The sequence below is a fragment of the Lytechinus variegatus genome, chromosome 15, assembly GCF_018143015.1.
Source record: "Lytechinus variegatus isolate NC3 chromosome 15, Lvar_3.0, whole genome shotgun sequence".
Taxonomy (NCBI): Eukaryota; Metazoa; Echinodermata; class Echinoidea; order Temnopleuroida; family Toxopneustidae; genus Lytechinus; species Lytechinus variegatus.
This window is the reverse complement of record NC_054754.1, coordinates 9,146,090-9,164,870: the sequence shown is the minus strand read 5'-3', so window position 1 is coordinate 9,164,870 and position 18,781 is coordinate 9,146,090. Positions and strand designations below refer to the sequence as shown.

The following is an 18,781-nucleotide window of genomic DNA, read 5'->3' as shown; positions in this document are numbered from 1 at the left end:
ATGGTTCGCCATCTTTTGGCCAAACAGTGCACAGGTTTGGTAAAATTGCATAATTCTTTGAAATTGCAAAATATTCCCAGCACAGCTTTAATCGAGTTGATGTGAATAAATGACATGGTGAATTGCCAATTCGTCCACTGTCACCACATGGTCTACCTTCATTTAGTCTCATGCCATTACGTGCATCAACATTTTGTCTAACAACCATTTGGTCCAATGATCACTTCGTCTAATCACCTATTCGTTCTTTTTTTTTTTTTTTTTTTTTTTTTTTTTTTTTTAATTATGTGTTTTATTGGTATTCAAAATCACATATAATCACAATATTTACAGGTAATTGGAATGATTTGAAACAGTTCAAAAGCAGTAAAATCACAAAACAAAGATGAAATAAAAAAATAAATGGAAAAAAAATAAAAAGGGTGACATAAATCAAAATAAAACATTGGACGATACAGGTTACTCTAAAGGGAATACACATCGAGATAAATTTACATGTATAATCAATTGTAGCATATTACTCTGTGCATTGTACAAGTCTCAATTTAAGATACAAAAACAAAGAGAATGGAAAAGGGGGAACTACCTGTATCTAAAATAAAAATCATATATCAAATCGCCACTTCTTAAAGTGTACAGTGAGTTTGTTTCTTTTCTTGGCTAGGTGATGCTCAATTTCCTTTTGTTTCTTCACAAAACTTTTAAATAAATCCACATTTGGTAAGGTGTTCTTGAATTTACAAATATAAATATAATATTTGGCCAATAGTAAAAGGTAAGTAACAAATCTATCCGTTGATACACCAAACAATTTTTGAAAATTAGTGAGATTGAAATCTGAAATATGTTTTTTTATCGTAGTCAATAGAAGATTCCAAATTGGGGTAACCTTATCACAGTCACAAAACAGATGAATTATTGATTCCTCTTCATTATCACAAAATGTACAGTTTGGTAAATCTTTCCTTTTGATTTTATACAGAAATGCATTTAGAGCTATAGTATTATGAAAAATCTTAAAGTAAAAGGAACGGAGTTTAGTATCGATAGTACAAAAGAAATTGGCTTTATGTACCTTTTCCCACAAAGTGGGTACAGGGATTGATAGGCATTCATTCCAGTAGTTGTACCGTCTATCTGGAAGATATTGCACATTCAAAATTTTATAGGCATAACATGGTACTTTTTTCGCAGTAATCAGTTTAGTAATCAAAATATCATGAACGTGTACATTAGTCAAAACTGTTCTATTAAACCACTCCATTGGAATATTTTTCATTAAAAAATTGTATTTTCTCCTATCAGACACAGGAATATCAAAATCTAAAATAAGTTCTTCAAACAGTTTATGTCCAGGATGAGGTGGATTCAATAAGTCTGAAATTACAACAACATTCTTCTCATGCCAAGATTCATAATAGAAGTATTTTTTGGATTTTGATCGAATTAATCTATTAAACCATAAGAATTGGCAATGCCCCATCTCAGAAAATTTACAATGAAATGATTCTATAGAAGCATATTCTCTGAAATAATACCATGAACGAAGCGAATCTGCAATTTGGGAATTACCTAAAGATTGTAAAACGGTTTCTGGGGCATATGATTTCCACAAAATATTAGGATCACTATGAAATTTTTCTAGAGCTGAGATTTCAATTGATTTCCAAACAGACTCAAAATTATCATCAAGTAGGTGTTTGACCCATGTCATTTTTTGGGATAGAGCAAATGAATAAGGATCAATCATCTTTAGTCCACACTGAGTATAATCATTACACATAAATGATCTCTTAACCCTATCATTACCACCACTCCAAATAAATTTAAAGAACAGACTATTAAGTTCCTTAAAAAATGACTGTGGTATCTTTATACTGAGAACAGAAAAAAGATATAACAATTGAGGGAGGATAAGAGATTTGATTACACATATCTTACCAATCAGCGAAAGATTGACCATTTCATCTCCATGGTCCTAGGAAGCGGGGTTGCTGAAGTACCCCCCCAAATTTCCTTGGGGTGCTTTGTGTATTATTCCCCATAGGCAGCACCCCCAGGTATTCTGGAAGATGTGTAAGAAATTAAAAATGTAACCAAAATCACTTTCATTTTTTAGTGAAACCCTTTTTTTTTTCTTTTCAAATTTGATCTTCATTTTGTCATGAAAACTTCTTTTTTTTCTTTTCAAATTTACATCAGCACCCCAGTAAATTTTTTTCCCCAGAGCCCTGTTTGTCTCATAACCAGTTGGTCTAATATCTATTTTATTTTCAAATGACCATACTAAATGGCTATTGTACCAACGGGTTATTAGACAAAATGGTCAGTGGACGAAATGGCAATTAGACCATGTGGATAGTGGACGATTTGATAATTGGCATTAGACCAATTGAAAATACCTTGTGGTTTTCACAATTTGGATGATCATTACAGAAATTCCATGCAAAAAATGGAAAGGTTTCAGACTACGGCTCCTAGCACCACAATAGCTGGGTTAGGTATTACCACACTTTTTGTAGTGCTAGCACAATCTGATATCGTAGTCTGAAACCAAAGTGGGATTAGGATAATAACTAGACTGAAAGCATATGAATTCCTATATTGAAAATTCTGTAGCTGTACCTTGTTGGATGACGGGTTGTGGCGCATTGCGCCACAACCTTTTGGCACAATCTCTGTAGGGCCCAAGGGTAGCCAAGTGGCATTTACCATGAAGGTAGAAAGTCTACCTCCAATGCTCCATGCCTGTGCATATTTTTTTGTTAATTTTATTTGGAATTTATTCCAGTGAAATCCTTTAATTCTATTTCTATTTGCCGATAGTTATTTCTGCAACTGTGTACATGTACATATTGATGTGTGATAACATACTGTACAGCATAATCTTATAGGGTCTTGTAATAATAAAGTTAAAAACAAGTCAACAACAACAGATATGACATCACCCTTGAGGAATGCTTTATATTTTGCTTACACCACATCTTTCATAAATACCAGCATTAGCCCGGATTGCACCTGTCTTCCCATTCACGAATTTGTCATTGATTTTTGTGTATTTTCCTCAATAGTATTCTTTTATTCGCTGACTTCAGTGGGTGTGCTAATCGTTGTTCCTATTGATTTTTTTACCCATGTTGAGTCAGTGAGGCGGTGATAACCTGTATTGTCCAAATGACATGCACCACCACCAAACCAGTTTAAGAGGATAAACAATAAAATTAATGTGTACAAGTGTTTAATAGCAATCGAAACCAATTTGTCAAAAGTATGTAGATACTGTACATCTATGTATGTTTCCAGATTCTTTATTTTTTGTGTAGTTGTTGTAATTCTTTTAGAAATATTTTTTCGGGGGGGATGTTTGTTTTTAATCATACATGTAAACGCCCATGTCGAGTGCCAGCAGCAAAGAGAGAAATTGATGCATGATAGTGTCATTATTTATTATAAAGACAGTGTTAAAAAAGTCAATTTGGCCCCTATGAAAAAAGTATGTTACCTGACACAAATGGGGTTGTTTCCCTGTTTCTAACATACACTTTATCAACTAACTGTAATCTATTTCTTCGAAAACTATTCATGTTTTTAATTACATTGATTTCAGTCATTGATTCACTCTTCTGGTAGCAATTAAGGCTCATCTAGTCTGCTATGCATACTTGTGTTATTTCTCAGAATTATGGGTGGAATCGAACATTGTAAACCACACACTAATACTATGGCACCCACCCACTTCAAAGACTTTTCCCAGCCACTGTTGATCAATAAACAGAAAAGAAACTTCTTTTATTCTCAGATGCTGCCTTTTTTGGAAGGCTGTGAGGTTTTCCTATTGTTATGCACATTCTTTTGAACTCATTGATTGTCCAGTCTGTCCTTTGAAGTGTGTTGAAGATAACCACTCACAATGTTGACAGGAGAGGGAATCGCACTTGGGATACACCAGTCCATACTGTGTGCCATTTTATGATTTACTTTTATTACCTAGTCCTTACCTACATGTATGTACATGTAGGTACCCCCCTTTTTCAAGAAATGGTAATCTAATATTACTTGGGGCATTTGATAGTGTTATTGAGTTGATCTTTTATGTTGTGTATGAATTAGTTTCTTTCTGAAAGACGAAAGTATGTTCCTGTTCATACATGATGAAAGGGTCAGTGACTCATACCCTTTTCATAAACCTATCCTCCAATTAGCCGCCTAAGAGTAATGCGGATAATTCATTAAAAATTGCGTTCATAAACTCCAAAAATAAGCCGCATTATTTTTACGAGCGCCCGTCCTGAAAAAGGCGGGTAATCGCCATGACAACTGGACACGCCCCCTCCGATGCGGTTGTGTTCGAAAAGGGTGACCTTGTGACCGCACCATGGCAATTATCCGCATTATTTGGAAATGCGTTCATAAACTCAAAATCTTATCCCGATGCCGCTATTATGCGGATAATAGCAGCATCAGAGTAATGCGGATAACTCTTGTCCTCCTCCAATTTTACGACCAAATTATGCTGCTATTAGCCGCCTAATTCATTTTAATTTGGTTTATGAAAGGGGTATCAAATGAACAAAATCTGTACACCTGTAATCGTAGGTCTACCTACCCCTTTGCCTTGTCATCTGAGTGATAATTCATTGCTTTTGAAGACCACCAAAGGAGAAGACACAACAAACCTACCTATTAAACTAAATACAAAGAGTGACAATAACATGTTTGAGTCTCACTTTTTTATACCAACAGTGTCCCTATCCACCTCATCTCACCTTCTGCAGCACTAGCTGTGGTATTCAAGAACTAAAAAGCTTTGTCAAGACTTCTTTAAAGGTCTGTAATATCATGGAGGAGGCCTATTCAGTGTCTTTTTAGGTGGTTTCAAACCGCCTTGATCATAAGAATCCCCGTTAAATTGTGAGAACTTTTTTAGGCTAAAAAATACCCATTAATTATTCCTGCATTCATACCGCCCGAAACATACCTTTCGGGATAAGTTCCTGAAGGTACGAGCATGAGCAGTATGGTCTGTATAAGCAGGCAAGGCGCGAGATTCAAAATCACTAGTCCAGCAGCCACCCACGGCGCCTGCGCCCAACGACACACTGGGCTAAAAGTTCCCATACATCTAAATTGCTTTCACATTGCCAAAATACCTGCAACCAAAATCTCTGCGAAAGCTCTCGTAATTTCGCCAAGTACTATGTCTGTTGGGTTTCATTTGAATGATTTAATTGAAATTTTGGATATGAAAACAATAGGGCTATGTATGAGTAACATGTGGAGACTTGTCTACAGCCTTGGTAATAATATTTTATAGAGAGCGGCATAAAAACATGTATCTTTGTTGGATCACTTGGATGTCCATGGGCCTATAATGTTCAGTTATTTCAAATACCATGCATTTAGCCCCCATGTGGATCTTGGTAGTGGTGCCCAATGATTTTCAAAACAAACAAAAGAAATCAGAAAGTTATATTGTAACTCATCAATGAAATAAAATGTCTTGTTTATTAAAACAGTTTGTGGTTTTAATTTTTTTCTTTGTCCCTCTCAATAAACACAACCCAGGAAAATTCTTAGCCTAAGGTAAACACAAAATTTCATTGTGTCTTTATTTATTCCCTGATTACTGGCGGACTGTCTGCATGTATGTTGTTACTTTTATCAAGGCTATCACATGCCTTTCAGTAACAGGCGGGTCCCTCTCTGATGTGGTTAGACCATATTTCACTGTACAGAATGTATAAAATACTTTCATACCCACCCGATCTGAGAAAATATGCAGGTTTTTTTATCCTGTTTCTTGAAGACTTGTTATAATGACAAACACACAATTTCTGAAGCAAGTTTACATCAACCAATCAAATGTAATGATTTCAGTATACTGTACTTGTAGCTTTAAGTTTAAGTTGTTATTGCAAATTAACAAGTATTATGAATTGAAATGGGAGCTCCAGGAATTCCACCCTGAAGTACGTGAATGTTTTGCCATTGTGATTTCCAAATTATTCCAAAACAATAGGCCTACTATATGTTACATGTACCTGAATATTAAAGTGTAGAGGTGTTTTTCAGAATTAGGAAACCTTTTGCTTGTTCTTAAGCAGGGGGAGGGGGGATACATACTTGAAAATATATAAGTCCAATATTTGCCAAGTCAAGCAATTTTTCAGAACAGATAAATGCATATTGCATAACATGTTTCATACATCTATGTAGGGCATACATGTACCTCTTTTAAATCAAAGAGATTTCTGTTTTACCAAAAGAATAGACTTAGAGAAAAATTGATTTTTTTTTAAAATAAATTTTTACTTAAAATTTGATAAGTTGTGAAAAAGAATATGTAGGCCTAGATCTTTTTTACTTTCAGTCTAATGCAGATTCACAGATAAAATTATCTTGTGTTTTGTCTTTTGATGCTTGTTTATGATTACCTCTTAATTTACAGATATGTTTTTATGAGATGGTATAAAAGCACTTATTGTTGTGTTGATAAGTAAAGAGTTCTGAACTTCTGATTTGGGGCTATAAAGAGTAAACAAAAATGAGTTGCATGACCCTGTACATGTATAAGTATAGGCCTATATGCTGTAAATGTTTGTCTTGAAGCTATGGAAAATGGGGGAAAAAATTAATGTCATTTACATTTGGTCATGGTAGAAAGGTCCACTTCAACTGTTTGCTATTCACAAAGGGACCCTCAAAGAATTTAGAAGACCAGGTTGAATACTGTGTGCGCCTTGTCTAGTGCTTGGAACTACAGGTGTATCATTGTTTAGCAGGATTATAAAATAAGATTTTTTAAATATAATTTTTGTGATTCTGAAGCGAAAGGCTCCATGCTATTAAACTGTTTCTTGGTGGTACGATCAGTCCACCAAAATCATTAATTTCCTATTTTTGGTGGCCCGCAAATTTGGTGGCCATTAAACGATAGAAAACATTACAATTTAGCAAAACTTTGATAGCCAAACCGGGCCACCAAGTGTGAGCTTTTACAGAATTTTGGTGGCCTGACTCTCAATTTAAGTTATCCCAAGCAACCGGGCCAATGCTAATGTTGATCCCTGCTGAAGCTTTCAGCACTTGCTCTTTATTGCATTTTCTGAATATTTTGAGACCGGTTCTTATATCCACATATTTATACAAAAACCTTACATTTAGTGTATAATATTATAACATACCTCTATTTTCGTTTCTTTCAGATACATATTCATACAGTGGAGGAAACCTACATCAAGATACAGTAATATGGGACTTCATTGACAGGATTTCAAGTATTGAAGGTACGTACATGTACATGCATTTATTATTAACCATAATACCCTACCTGTTATTAAAGAACCCTACTGTTGCACTAGTGTCATGAATGATTTTTGAGACAACACAACTGCAGCTTTTTTTTATGCCCCTGCAGACGTCCGAAGTCCGGAGGGGCCATTAAGCATTGCCCCTGTCTGTCCGTCCATCCCCCCCACTTAGTTTCCGCGCAATAACTCAACAAATATTGAATGGATTTTAATAATTTTTGATGTGTAGGTAGATGACACCAAAATACAGGCTCATTTCTAATTCGGAGTCCGCAGGTCAAAGGTCACAGCTCATTAAATATATGAGTTGGTTTCCGCATGATAACTTATGAAATATTCAACAGATTTTAAAAATGTTGGTGTGTAGGTAGATAACACCAAAATACAGGCTAAATTCGAATTTATAGTCCGCAGGTCAAAGGTTGCAGCTCATTAAATATGCAAGTTGGTTTCCGCATGATAACTTATGAAATACAGATTTTTAAAATGTTTGGTGTGTAGGTAGATGACACCAAAATACAGGCTAAGTTCGAATTCGGAGTCTGCATGTCACAGGTCACAGCTCATTGAATATGCGAGAGTTGGTTTCCGCATGATAACTTATAAATTAAATATTGAACAGGCTAATAAAACTTTCTATAAAAATATTCTTCTGCACAGTCTACAAATATATATGCAAATTGGGTCGCAACCAAGTGCTCAATTGCTATGGTGGCAGTGCAGGATAATTAAGTCTTCTGAGCCAATACCTCCCTCTAATGGGCAATTAGACCTCATTGCCACCAGATAAGAGCCAAGTTGATGAGGTTTTTATGACTATAATTACTTCTTATACACACAGAGGATCATAGAGTGCTGACCATATGCTCAAAACCTCATGAGTATTACAAGTATTTTTGTTGGGAAAAATATATTGTCAGATATTTGTGTGCATTAATATAATTGGGATTTTTTTTACCACAAATGGAGTTTTTTTACAAAGTTCCTCTAAACCCCTGTTTAAGTAATGGGAATTAAATCAGCTTCTATGTTATAACATATTTTTGTAAATTCCTGTCTACAAAATCATGGTAGACAACCCAAAAAGTCTCATACCTTTGTGTGCTATTTAAAGTTGGAGGAAATGAAAGTTGATGAGAATGCAATTTGTATGAATGACATCAGAACCAGAATAATGGAACTAAGATGAGATTAGTATAAAATGGAAATCCTTTTCAGCAGAACACTTCCTACTTTAAAATGGATAATCCCTGCCTGGTATATTTCTTTATTATACACACAGATGACAGAACCATTGAAGGATAATCTATTTTGGTACATTAGTAAATTACTTTAATACTTCTCCAGCATTAAAGTTAAGTGGCTTTATGCTAAATATCTTGACAGGTTTTAGATCTTGTAAACACGAGACCAATTTACACAACAAAAGAAAATGCTGAAGAAAACTTTTTATAACCATTGATTCAATGTCTTCATCAAATGTCTTTTTTATTTTGACATCCTTGCTTGCTAATGAAAAAAAAAGTTGGCAAAAAAATCTTTACAAATTCTCTTTCTTGTCTGTCCTGTTTCAGGCTGGCTTTGAAAAATATCAATTGATTTCATTAGTATGATTTGTTAAATCTTATTTTATCAATATTGTGTTTATCTATTTTATTTGGTTTGGTTTTATTTAACCTACAGTGTATTTGATGAAAAAGGGTCAATATTGCTATGACATAAATTGTTTACTTCATAAAAACAAATACTTTCACTTAAGTTTTTAACATTTCCTTTGCCTTGGAAAGGTATAACTTCTATTCTGTTGTATATTTCTTTCATTATTCATTTTGTTTTACAGTGTATTTATAAATTTTATTGTTTGTTCTGTAATTTTCCGCTGCCACCCTTAGGAAGACATTTGAAAGTGGAATAGAGGTGTTAGAAAAACTTTTTGCAGTGTGAATGGGTGAAGTCAACATGCAGTATGTATGTGGGATGCATGGAAATGGGAAGTTGTCTCACATTGTTTGTTAACAAAGATCTCGAAAAGATCTACTACAATGGGACTAGTAAGGGTTTGTGGTAAAGAGCTTTGCTACAAATTACATCCTGTTTGGAATGAATTTATTCATGCGAAACTTGTGTTTACTATCAGTTGTCCTCGTATTTCATTTCTAAGGAAATTCGGTAGTGCTAATGCTAGAATTTGAATATAAGAGTCAAGTCCACCCCATAAAAATGTTGATGTGAATAAATAGAGAAATAGCATAATGCTGAACATTTCATTGAAATCGGTTATAAAATAAGAAAGCTATGACACCTTAGAATAACGCTTATTTTGTGGTTCTCCTAAATTATAGACGACGTGCACGTGAGTGACGTAATTTTAACCGTTCAAGCCCAGCATGAAGATCAACCTTTCCCTATTAAAACACAGTATTCAGTGACTCTACACAAAATTAATGTAAGTTGTATGATGCAATATGTTATCATATTTGAAATTGCTTTCTGATCTCCAAAATATACTTCGATATCCTACATGTAACTCGTGTAAAAAGGGAATCAAAGCAGGTGAAAGAGCACGTGTGCACAAGTTGCACCTTCTCATCACCCGGCCGGGTCGGCAGGCGATGGTGCGCCAGAACTTCCGTGTCGGGCAGCGTGTCACGACCTGCTGGTTATCACGCTGTTTCATGTGGACGTACAATGTACGGACACGTACAAGTCAAGTGAAATCTAAAGTATTTGCATCTGTAGTGAACAAGGGCAGACAACTATGTTGACTCGAACGATCAGATGACTGTTAAGTCCTTCTCGTTCACTGCTCCTAAAACTCTGTTGCATCACTCCTGAAGACGGACAATCCACTGACCTGCCCCAAATGTTGAGTTTTCTTCCCCTCGCTCCTGCTCTTCAACTCCATTCGCTGACTCAATTCTATGGAAGCAGGAGACCGTCAAAAACACGGATATACGTCGTGTCGTAATTCAATTTACTACACGACGTAAATAATTACGTAGTGTAGCAATTCGAATTACTACACGACGTAAATAATTACGTAGTGTAGTAATTCGAATTACTACACGACGCAATTCCGAATTACTGCCCAACGATTTAATGTCATGACGTTAAATGAATTAGTGTCGCTACATCAAATAACTAAGGTCGTGTAGTAATTCGAATTACTACACTACGTAAATAATTACGTAGTGTAGTAATTCCAATTACTACACTAACTAAATAATTACGTCGTGTAGTAAATAATTACTACACGACGTAATTCCGAATTACTGCTCAACGATTTAACGTCATGACGTTAAATGAATTAGTGTAGTGACGTTAAATCAACCAATGAGACCGTTCGTTATATGAGCGCAATGCGAAGAGCTGAGACTACAGAGTATTGTACAGGAACGTACCGGCAGGAAGTTGGATGTTCGACATTTGATATTCAAACTGTGAAGTTGGTTTGATATTCAGGTTCGATATTCAAACGCTTGTAAAGCTTGACCAATATTCGAGCCTGTCATTGCCACGGACCCGATCCGCATAGTACTGACCCCCCCCCAAAAAAAAAAAAAAAATGTTCTACAACCGAGAACAATAGGAAATGATAAAAGGAAAGAATGGAAAGAAAGATGAAAGATACGTGATTTTATGCATACCATGTCAAAATCAATCTCAAAGTTAAAGGTGTGTTTTTTCTCGCTGGCTCGAGACTTATTACGAAGCAAATTTTGCTGCATGCGCCATTGTGTGCCCCCTCTTTTTGTTCTTATCACGCATTGAGCTTCGCCCTAATGCTCGGGCACAATCATAAAACATCCTGTTCATACAATGATATGACCCCTCCGTTCTCCCTTCTCTTTCTCTCCCGTTCCCCCTCCTTTTCTTTCCAATCTCCCCCTTTCGCTTCTCTCTCTCCTATTATGTATTCTCTCTTTCCTTGTTTTTTTTACACTATCCACTGGCGGCTCCAATTAAGAGATTAGTCAGGAACGTGGTTCCCCATGCTTGAAATATTCCGTTTTGTTAATTTTAGCCCCCCGTTAATGTGCATGCGCCGGGTAACCGAGTCAAGTTCTACAAGTTAGGGTAGGTGGTTACCCCGGATAGGCCGTCGGGATATTCCTGGGGGCCCCTTCATTGGCGGCGGAAGCCAATAAATTTAGGGGGTGTCCACCTGAAATTTTGGGATGGACACATGTAAAAAATAGGACAAGCGCCCAAAAAATTTTTGAGAAGCAAAAAAAAAAAAAAAAAAAAAAAAAAAGGTTATCAAAACAAAATTTAGGGGGGGACCGTCCCCCCCACCTAAAATTTAGGGGGGGACACGTCCCCCCCGCTTCCGCCGCCTATGGGCCCCTTGGAAAAAATATAAACAAAATGCGATAAATAGACCTTTATTCCTTTAATTTGTTAATTTGAGCCCCCTAAATGTGCATGCACCGGGTCAAACTAGTGTTTATATGGTTGCCCGAGTCAAGTTCTACAAGTCAGGATACGTGTTACCCGGCTAGGCCGTCGGGGTATCCCTGGGGGCATCTCGAAAAAAAAATCTTGCCCTTTTATTCACTGACGTTTGTCCCCTAAATGTCCTCGTACTTGGGCACGCCAGTGTTGTTATGGTTGCCCGAGACGTGTTGCACCTGTAAAACCCCTTAGCTTTCAAAACCCCTGAATATATCGAATGTTGGTCCAGCTTCACAGGCGTTTGAATATCGATCCTGAATATCAAACCAACTTCACAGTTTGAATATCAAATGTCGAACATCCAACTAACTTCCTGCCGGTACGTTCCTGTACAATACTCTGTAGTCTCAGCTCTTCGCATTGCGCTCATATAACGAACGGTCTCATTGGTTGATTTAACGTCACTACACTAATTCATTTAACGTCATGACGTTAAATCGTTGAGCAGTAATTCGGAATTACGTCGTGTAGTAATTATTTACTACACGACGTAATTAATTAGGTGGTGTAGTAATTGGAATTACTACACTACGTAATTATTTACGTAGTGTAGTAATTCGAATTACTACACGACCTTAGTTATTTGATGTAGCGACACTAATTCATTTAACGTCGTGACATTAAATCGTTGGGCAGTAATTCGGAATTGCGTCGTGTAGTAATTCGAATTACTACACTACGTAATTATTTACGTCGTGTGGTAATTCGAATTGCTACACTTCGTAATTATTTACGTCGTGTAGTAAATTGAATTACGACACGACGTATATCCGTGTTTTTGACGGTCTCCTGCTTCCATACAATTCAGCCTTCTCTCATCTACTCAAGCCTCTCTCACCTCTTCAACTCAACCAGCCTTCTATTCAATACATGGAATTGGAATGTTGTTTTGTGAGTCTCATGATTAATCGCGAAGAGGGCAGATCGGGCTAAAATCTTGAGATTGAGCAAACTCAGGCTGGCGCAGCACTGCCTTAAGAGTGCAGTGGATTTTAACTCATAAAATTGTTTTTATGTGAAGTATAATACACGGAGGTATATAAAATGAGCTCCTTTACAATGTGACTTTAATATTGGAGAAGCAAGCGTCTTCCTTTTAATCGCTCTTTTTTTCTCTATATTTCTCTCTCTTTATTACCTTGATGGGTTATGGATACTGAAGTTAGCTTTAAAGGTTCAAGAAAGAATTAAGTATAGAATCAGAATCAGAATGTTGATTCGTGAATTACAAATATATATTATTAGTGGATTTTATCTCATAAAATTATGTTGTTGTCTTTTGTCTCACCTGTTGTGATGGTGGTGTTGTCAGCATTGAAATCTTAACCAAGATTAAGGTTTTGAAATGTCATCATGACTTTAAAGTATTTGGACCTCTTTTATGAAGCATGGACATATATAGCATCATTAATCATTTTGCACAAGTTGTAGGTAATTGGTTACAAAGTCAAAAGTCATTTATAGTCAATGAATTTTGACCATGTTGGTGGTATTTTTTGAAGTGTCATCATAACTTCAAAGTTTTTTTAATCTAGTTCATGAAATTGGGCATAAGGGTGATCAAGTATCACTAATCACATAGGAGTGTCAGGTCACATGATCAAGGTCAAAGATCAATTAACTTTATAGTATGAATATTTTTTGAATAATTGTTCATCTTTTCAATGTCAGAAGTACTGCTGCATAGTGCAGGTGAGACTGCCTGAGGCATTCAACTTATTTCTATCAGTTCCCCTATGAAATTACATTTTCTTGTAATTTGTAATAAAAAGTGTACCCAATTCACTTCATGTCATCAGAACACCTTCTGGGGCCCCTTTCATAAAGGAGTTGCAACTGTTGTAACTTTCATGGCAACAGGGCTCAGCAGCCAATCAGGATCAAGGTTTCCATGGTAATTGCCATTATGGCAAAGTTACAACAGCTGCAAGCCTTTCATGAAACGGAACCCAAAACACACATGTTGGTCTACATGTACAAGTATTGTAGGTCTACATGTAAAAACTGGAACAGTGAACAACTCTTTCGAGAGGGGGGGGGGGGGGGATTTGCCAAAATCTATGAAGTGGTACAAGTTAACATTTTTCTCTGGTGGAAAGATTTGGCAATATCATTTCTGCTAAAATTTGTCTCATTGGACAGCTTTTGGCATCTACATGCTGTATGCTCAGTTTTTTTATCCTGCCTGCATTGAAGCAAAAGACTTCTAAAACTCTGTGTTTGTCCCAAATGCCAAAATAATGATAGATGGTGCTTTTGAACCCAACTGAATATTCTTCCTAGTTGACCATGAAGTCATACAACATGAAATCTGTTGGATTCTCTTAGGCGCTGTCGTAAATCAGTCAGAAGCCATAAACATTCTGGAGGTTTGCAGTTGCTTCAGTTCAGCGCCACCTCAAACCACCAAACAAATAACCCAGGAACGAAGATTCCTGTAATGGGGCATGGTGGTTTTACATCCACTTGATCACCAAAACACCCCTAAATTACAAGAACTTGGTCAGGCCTGAATATAAGTACTGGTATTCATACCCAAACCATGGACGCTACCATGGGGATATTAAGTTCTGGAAATTATGAGCATGCATGTATGGTCTTCATAGAAAACAAAGTGCTAAATTCAAAATGCTAGCTCAACAGCACCAAGGCACGAGTTCGCTTTAATTCATATCACAGCGATGACGGGATACAATTTCTTGCTTTCACGCAACCAAAATACATACATGCATGTGACCTTGGAAAAATCCCTGTAAACGTTCTCACAATTTTTAGTATAGTACCAACTATTTATTACTGTAGGTACTTTTCTTTTAAGAATATTGCAAGTAAATTGCTTTCACATTGGCAATAGATACCTGGAGTTTTCTGACTGAGCAGGGTAAATTTCCTGATCAGAGGATACCTAGAATTATTGAACATTGAGTCGGTCTGAATATGCCTATGGTGGGGCCCATGGTGGATTTCTTTTTGGAGTTTTCTTTCTGATAGCCTGCTTGCCAATTCATGATTTATGATATTGTCATGAATGAGTCACCACAGATTGTCAGACGAGTTTGACCTTCAGTGACCCCTAGTAAATTGGCCAGACTCTTCAAAGTTTGATACAGGTGTCTCTGGTTGTACATTTCTTCAATTTTTGGTTTGTAGTTCAGAATCGTGGTTTTTGTTTTTTCAGATCAAAAAGAATTTTCATTGATTAATTATGGTAGAGAATGCCAAATTATTTGTTTGTGGTAATAGAAAGACAGAAATGACGTGAAAATTAAATAAAATGCAGTAAAAGATGCAATGATTGTGTACATGTTTCCTCAAGAATAATTGTACTACAAAGAAAAATAATGATATGATAGAGACCTCTGTTGTCCCCAAAATTTTTAATAAATCTAATTTCATATGATAAGATACAAAAGAGTGGAGATATGACATCATCAGCCCACCTAATGAATATTCATAAAGACAGGCCTAGAATTGTTTCACCAAAATAATGCAAATCTTTGAAATTCAATAACTTTGTTATTTGTTATCCGATTTTGATCAAATTTTCACCATTTTGCTTTGTGAATTTTACTCTTATTTATTGAGACATAAATATTTCCAGCCTGGACCATCCCTTAAAGGGTCTGAATGTGCAGCCTACTCATGCCTTGTGTACTGAAGGTCCTCTTGTTCAGGAAACAGCAAGTTTTGTATGTGCTAGTCTTTGCGTGGAGACACACTTGCTGATCAAAGTTTCAATCAGGGTCTGTGCCTGCAGACTATGCTATCCATGGGTCTGTAGTGATACTAGTACAAGCAGACATTATCTCAAAGTCAAAAATACTAAGCTCTATGCAAAAACCAAGGGTATGGAGTGCCTCAAGACTACTGAATTTTTTTCAATTCAATTCAGTTTATTAGATATAAAACAGAATACAATGCTGTAGTCCGAAGACTAATTGTGCAATGTTTTATTGAATATTATTTACAGTTGAAGATTGTATATATACACTTTAAAAAAATTATTCACACAAATGAGAAACAGTTGCTTGATTGAGTCATGCAAGTGAGAATGTATACATGAATGTATACAGTTGTTTTGTCTCACTCCTCAAGGGTCTTTATGTACATACTATTTCTGTGGATGACCGTTTCAAAAGTGCATCTGTTATTGGATATGTAATTGAAAGAGGATTTATGAAGGTAGACATTTGTAGGAGAAGGGAATTGTTTGGGAGCAGTAGAAGGATTTGAAAGATATGAATCTTTTCAATCCGTTGAACCCATAATGGAGAGGAGATTTTGCAAGTCGTAAATATTGGAGTTGATGTACATGTGTTAGGGCATTCATGTTCACAGCCCATTCAGAGATATGTTATTGTAGACCTATTCTGAAACATATTTGCAGTTTCCATTGTGTGCCTATTTACCAATGAATCATTCCAAAACATCTTGCCCATTAATAGCTATTTACCAAAATATCACCTCTATGGTCACCTCTTGCCATTATATAGGCCTACTCAATGTAAATCCCCCTTTTTTATGATACATGTTCAGACATGATATATGCAGTGCTTTACTTTTTATTATATTTTAATTCAAATATTTGTTAATAACTAAGGCTATAGCACCAACTATTGATATAATCTGTTCTATTAAAGGCTCATAATAACCTACATTTAAGCTCAAGCTGTCATTTTCAGCGCCACTTGCATTCAATCCGTGTACCCGTCCACCTCACCTGGGTTGAGTGCAGCATATTGTGGGTAAAATTTCTTGCTGAAGAAAAACATGCCATTTGCTGAGATCTGAACCCACATACCTCAAATTGTAATGGGAATATATTAAACCACTAAGCCAATGTATTCAAAATTATCGAAATGGCCTGCAATATCATGACTCCATTTTCCTTCAACAAACATTTTTAAATTGCATTTTATACAAAATTTATGAAGGCTTCTATCATCTCTTTCAGTCAGCTTTCAACAGAAAGCAAGCAGGTTTTCTTGGTAGTGGATGCTTTGTGGTCAGGCCTCTGACAGTTTGTTGTTCCATTTTCATTTCTATGATTGAGGTTCACTTGCAGTACACCCTCAAAATGAAAGTGATTAGGAGGGTTATATGAAGGCCATATTCCTCTGTTACTATTCAAATGTTAATTACAAGGCAGTATGGACTGTAAGAGGTAGTCTGCTGGGCAAACCCTTTCACTCGAGTTAAGGGTCTGAATGTGCAGCCTACTCATGCCTTGTGTACTGAAGGCTCTCTCGCTGCTAGTCTTTGCGTGGAGGCACTTGTTGATCAAAGTTCCAATCAGGGTCTGTACCTGCAGACTACGTGAGAGGATGGAAGTTCATTCGTTTGATATGATGGTATGACAGACTTGAAGAAATAGATGATACTTTAGTGACAAAATTGTGTTTTTCATAAAGTGGTTTGCTGCCCCCAAGATACCCAACCCCACTACTACCTTTTCCATTTTCAAATCTCAGATTTGTGACATTAGATGCCTTTTGATTACCAAATATCACAGACTCTTTCATTGATTGTCATTTCAATAAAAGTATTGAAGTCGAAAAAAGAAGATTTTGTGGCCCCAGAAGATTTAACTATAAAAGAAGGCAGAATGTACACATATATTTTATATTTTTTGTGGGCCTACATGTCGGCCTAACAATCATGTGTGTATTCTGTTGCTAATTCGTTAACAAATTTTATGTTTTGGTGAAGTGTTTAACGACTCATTTTACTCTATTCTCTTTCTGTAGATCAATACGTTACTGTATAGCAGAATGGGACGTATTCAGATGTTTAGAAGGCAGTGGTACATGTAAGTTTGATTTTTACTCGGCATTTCCTCCCTATAGTTGAAAATGATTGGATATTTCAAGCTTGCTGAGCAGCTTGGAAGACAAATTCTGAATATAGAATAAGCCCTTTTTGGAATTTATCCCGAAGGACATTTGATTTAAGATGTGCATTTTGGCCAATTCTTGATGAGGAAACTAGTTGTATAACTTGTTGGCCTTTACTATCAAATTAAATTCTATAACCATAAATATTAGAAATTTGATTATGCATCATTTTAAAATGATTGAGCTTATGTATTTATAGGGGGGAGAATATATAAATGATATTGAGACTTGTTTTAAGTACAGATTAAAAACATGTACAAGTACAGTATATAGATGACTATTAGGAAAGATTGTGTAGTGTATGAACACACCCCAAAATACAAAGAAACAGCACACATGCATGAGTCGACCCCCTCCCACAAATGTCTCTTCATGTGCTTGTAGGCCCTATATATATATGTTCCTTTTCTTGAAGTTGTCATTTTTCAATTCCTCTGAATTAAATCATTAATTCAAATAAACACAATCTAGGCCATCTCTTGAATTTCATGTTTGAATGTCCTCTCAAGATCTTACCATCCCTATTTGTTCATGATGGTGTTTTAGAGACGTCCATTAACCCACATGTTTTACTCTCAGACCGGCACAGACATACAAATATCTGTCATCCCACCAAGATATATCTCTTGCCCATCTCTTTTCCACATAATTGGAAAATACTTTGAAGCTCTCTTCTCCTACTTTTAAACCTGATGATGCCGTTATCACCGCATCGTATCGCCAACACCGAGATTGTTTATTTTTAAAGAGACACGTAGTGGTAGAGGCGTAGGGCTAGAAGCGCTGGCAGGCGATACAGAGTGTCGACAGATCGTTTGTCATCTTTGACAGTATTACGGAGTGTATCTCTCAGTCATCCCCTATCTCTGTTGGCAGGGCGTGACATCTCATTGGGCTTCTGATTACCCATTGTGTATAAACAAGGAAGCCTCGTCAACGCTCGTTTGTAACGGAAACTTCGTCAGGTGCCGGTTAGACCCTAATCAGGATCTCATTAAGGTGACATTTGTCGAGGCACGTTTTTTTCTTGAAGACGCCATCGTCTTCATTCATAGCGAAACATTTAAAACATGATTACAAGAAATAACTGTTTGTACTAAGTTACTAGATATTTATGACTGT

At 36.2% G+C, this 18,781-nt stretch overlaps 1 protein-coding gene across 1 annotated transcript in view; it reads left to right on the top strand.

Moving 5' to 3' along the window:
* LOC121428787 (discoidin domain-containing receptor 2-like) overlaps nucleotides 1–18,781 on the top strand; it is a 106,151-nt gene that overhangs the window by 8,954 nt on the left and 78,416 nt on the right. Inside the window, exons 2-3 of the mRNA XM_041625621.1 lie at nucleotides 7,206–7,286; nucleotides 17,513–17,574. The gene's annotated coding sequence lies outside the window, so the exon portion shown is untranslated. The remainder of the gene's footprint in view (nucleotides 1–7,205; nucleotides 7,287–17,512; nucleotides 17,575–18,781) is intronic.